This window comes from Hylaeus anthracinus, unplaced genomic scaffold, assembly GCF_026225885.1.
Source record: "Hylaeus anthracinus isolate JK02 unplaced genomic scaffold, UHH_iyHylAnth1.0_haploid 0, whole genome shotgun sequence".
Classification (NCBI taxonomy): domain Eukaryota; kingdom Metazoa; phylum Arthropoda; class Insecta; order Hymenoptera; family Colletidae; genus Hylaeus; species Hylaeus anthracinus.
In genome coordinates, this window is record NW_026533254.1 from 16,136,192 (window position 1) to 16,141,189 (window position 4,998).

Here is a 4,998-nt window from a genome sequence, read left to right on the forward strand (position 1 = left end):
CTTTAAAGCTCGGCTCGGCACGGAGGTGCTTCTATAACGAGATGGAAGTGTTGTACCATCGACAGCTCGGGCGGAGGACCATATTTATAACTTCGTCGAGGAAATTTTTGCGTTGAACCACTCACTGGTAGGTGAAGTTTGATCGTTTTGCCTTGAATGCCAAAATTTAACCCTTTGCACTCGAGAGGTGAGTGAGAGTCACCGCTAGGTTTCCTTTAGGTTTAATTTCTTTGGAATTCGAACCGTCAATAAAATGATTGTCGTTGAGGCAACGGTGACCTGATTTTTAACCGACTTCGAGAAGGAGGAGGAGGTTACTCAATTCGATATGTATCTTTTTTTCAAATCTCAAACTAGAGATCTCATTTCTGAAGTCGATCTAAGCTTAACACTCGTGACGATAGAACGCTAAGAAAGCATCTCGAGTTGCTGACAGATAGCAGAAAAAAAGACCTCGAGCGCAAAGAGTAAATAAAAAATGATATTTGTTGAAATGAACTTTGTTGCTTCGTAAAAAAGACTGTAATGTCGAATTTCTGTTCATCCGTTCGAACGATTCGAAACTCTCGAACGACTATAAAGTGCCAGTGAATGGCTCGAGTCTTAAAAGCGTTAAAGTTAAATTTGTTGTTTAAACAAAAAAATATTATCAGCGAATCTCGATGTACATTCCTGTTATTTTCCGTTCGCCGTACACGAGCGAATCGAACATTATTATCTTTCGCGTGTTAGTACGGAAATTCACGGAAGATTAACAAAGGTTTCTATTATTATCGGTGCCTACGTCCGTTATGCATTTCAGGCTTCGCGTGAAACGTACGCAAATTGTTCCAGCCGCAAAGGACGAACGGACACTTCGGCGAGAACAACTGTGCACGTTTACGAAGGTTCTTTCGCTTCGTTTCCACATACTTGAAGGGGAAAGGAAAATTAACGACGAGGTCCAATGCCGTCGGCCAAAGACGGGAACTACGCGTCTGAAATTTGTTTCTGTGATTTTTATCGATCGTTTACGTAATTTATTATTGAACCGATCGAGCAAACTTAACTCCTGTTAGAAAAATTGTTTGAAATATAGAAAGAAACGTGATTCGACAGTGTAATAGTAAAGTACACGTATTCGGAACGTCCCACCCAACAATTAACGGATAAGTCTAAATTACACGTTTCCGTAAACGGTTAAAAATAATCGTCGCGGCTATTAGTCGAATACCAGCTGTTAAATGAATTTGCTCGTTATAATTAAGTGTCGTTACGATCGCGTTTACTTATCGGTGCGCTGTTTGCTTTCGCGATCAGCGCGGAAACAATTAACGCAAACATATGCACGTTTTCGCGAGCACGTTATTAAGTCGAAATGTCATCGAACAATGGCTTGGAGCACGGTTTTCCCGTCGATGGACGATTTTTTCTTTTTCGTGTTCGAAAACGTTCGCCAGTGAAAATTGTTGACGACGACGGGCACGTTCGTTGCGCAATTCCGTCGTTAACGCGCTATTTAGAAACGATATCACGTTGACTTGTTGCTGCCGACAGCGACTGAATCGTAATTTTTTAGACGTAGGTGGGGGTAATGGATCGACGTATTGTTTTAAGATAAATTAACTTGTTTTCGTTGGATAAATAGAATACGATTGGGTTAAACAAAAAAAAAAAAAAAAAAAAAAAAAAAAAAAAAAAAAAAAAAAAAAAATTGTAATATGGTACAGAAAGGAAAGGATCGATAAAGGCTGAATCACAATCTCAGCAATGTTCGAAGTGGTATAGATAACAGTAAAGTAAAATTTGTTTTTTTGCTCACAAGAACGAGTTAGCGGTATTCGTGTCAACGGTTAGCCGTAACAGTAACGTAACACTGATATCAACGTTTCGGTCAAACAAGATGACCCTCTTCGAGATTTCGTTCCCGTAACCGCATAATCTCAAAAAAAAAAAAAAAAACATGCTGCTAATAATAACAACTGCATAGTAATAAAGATACTACCGCAGAAAGGAAACACGTTCGTATCCCGAAAGATTTTAAATACCTGAAAATTCCGACACCGTTTGTGTTGCAAACGATTAAAAAATCACGGGAACAAACACCACGCGAATAAAATATAAAACACGTCGATATCGAAACCGCGTCTGTTTACCTCTATGAAATTTTGAAATTATTTTTATTTAAATATCGAATTCATCGAAACGAACGGACGAGAGATCTTCGAATTCACGGAGGATCGACATCCTTCCGAAGGAACAGGTGTTATTATTTCAAGATAGCGTTTGTACGACTGACCGATACGAACTTGCGAAGAGGCTCGAACGAGCACGCATACAAATGTATCAACGGTGCGCAAAACGATAGCCGAGACCAGCTGGTGCGAGGGGACAAAGGACACCACCGACATTCAAAGCGATTTCTGTGCTTCGTGTGTTGGTAGCGAGAAAATATTATGACGCAAACACGATAACGGCGCATGCAAGGTCGGAGCTTTTCCGATACATCTAACTCGACAATCAGCACGTTATGCTAAAACTTTTATGCTCCCCGGGCTCTTTAACGAACCGCTTAACTTTATTGCCAGCTGTACGCGCGTATGTGCTCGTAATTACGCCCAACATCGTTTGACGAGCGGAAAAAAAAAAAAAGTGGCAGGGGAAGAACGGAGACACGTGAAAAATAATACTGTGTTCCACATACTGCCATTCAAAAATTTGACGTGGGAAGAGAAGGATTTGTAAAAGGATTGGATTTTCGTGACACTTCTTAGAATGAAGCGATTCGGAATTTTTTCATTTGATAATATTCTGCAAGAGTCGTTGGATATTTTCGAAAGGTGTTCGAAACAGTCGGAAAGCTCGTATTTTTACTGCTCGAAAGTATAGAATTTATACTTCGACCCAGAGCTCCGTAAACTTGTTATATTTCTATAAAAATGATTGTTGGATATTTTCGAAAGGTGTTCGAAACAATCGGAAAGCTCGTATTTTTACTGCTCGAAAGTATAGAATTTATACTTCGACCCAGAGCTCCGTAAACTTGTTATATTTCTATAAAAATAATCGAGTCGTTCGAATAAGATAAGGTATAAATTTACCTCCGCGATCCGATATCTCTTATCGGGTAATTTCCTAATTAATTTCGAACAGTGTCGTCGCCGAAAATCAAAGAAACCAACACGCGCGCAAGCTACATCGCGAGATAAATAAAAATTACACGTGAAAAACGGAAATTTTCATCGCGAAATTCGAAGAATAATAACGGTATAAAAAAAAAAAAAAAAAGAAAATTCCCGTGCGTTTTTATAGAGTGAAAATGCATTTTTACGAGTGTCAGGTAAGCGAGCGGAACGCATGGGAAGGAAGTCGCGGCGTAAAAGCCATTTCAAATAATTAACATAGCTCAGAGCGAGTCATCCGTTGATTCTCCATCAATCAGTGTCAGGGGAAATCGCATTAAATGCTTTCGATTCGAATTGATTGACTCTCGTGCTTGATACTCGCGTAGGACAGATGTCGGTCGAAGCAATTTTCTTTCTGATATTGTGTGCGCATTCGACGGCTGTCGATCGGGGGAACTTTGAAAGAATTATTATCGCCCATGTAAACACCCCCGAGAGAGAGAGAGAGAGAGAGAGAGAGAGAGAGAGAGATCGCTGTTACGAAAACTCACGCATGCGCTTCATTGAATTTACGCTTTGAGTCGCGATGCTGGTGTGATATGTTCAAACTTCATCGAAACAGGGTAGTTATTTAATGCATGACAATTTTTGCTTTGAACGTAAGAACACATGTAAGGTTATTCGTGTACAGTCAGTGTAATAACTATTCGCACAGAAACCAATTCAAAATAATACTTCTCCTATTTATTTTATTAATAAATTTTAGAGAAAGAAATAATTGACCAACATTCCTGCATATTTTTAGAGTAGAATTCGCGTAAATTAAAGTTTCAAATTAACGTTTAATGTTAGTAACAAGTATTCGTACAGGAACCGAGATAAAGTTCACGTTATAATATTTGCAGAATAAAATAAATTCCTATTTAGGTACAATTTTTAACCGACCTCGAAAAGGATTGGTCTCTTGTTTCTTTTCTTATTAATTCGATTTTAAATTGGTTGCCGTACGAATACTTCTTACAGTGACCGTATCTATAACGAGATATTTATTTGGAACACTAGTTACCCATTATTCGAATAGAACGTAGCAATGTAGCAATGCCAAGGCTGTCGGGCAGGTGAGGTCCCAACGCGACCCGAGCCGCATTCATTAAACTACAATTATAAAGTCGAAGATCTGTTTATAGCCACGTGATTCATCACTCTGGCCGATAGCGTTCTCCCAGCAGGAAGTAATGACTAATAGTTCCATCGAGGAGGTCTATCGGTGAAACTGGCATACGCCCATTAGCCTCCCGTACGCACGGAGAGACTTCTACTCCCGACCGATTGTTTAATTCTCTGCATTCAATTACCGAATGCTCGGTACGCCCTCGGAACGAGCTTCGTTTTACCCCAGCGCTCTCCAACACGCCGCGCGACCGCTACGGGGTCGAGTCGAACGAAACATCACAATAGAGGCGTTCAGGGCGAAGCTTGGCTCCCGAGATGAACGCGCCCCACTACAAAACAAGGACGTTTCCAACTGTCGACGGTTAGGGCGCACACAACCAGACGCCGTGCCTCGAATAGGGCGAACGACTTTGCCGCGACCTTTTCTGTATTCTGAATATCCATCCACGATTTAAACGTCAAGAAAAATGTACAGCGTAAGAAGTATTCGTACAGACATCAATTTGAAAGAAAATTAATAAGAAAGGAAAGAAGAGGTTAACATTAAAAATATCTAGGAATGTTGATTAATTATTTCCTCGCTTGAAATTTATTAAGAAAATAAATATGTATGAAGCTTTATTTTGAATCGGTTCCTGTATATCCACGATTAAGACGTTAAGAAAAATGTACAGCGTAAGAAGTATTCGTACAGCTATTAATTTCAAATAAAATTAATAAG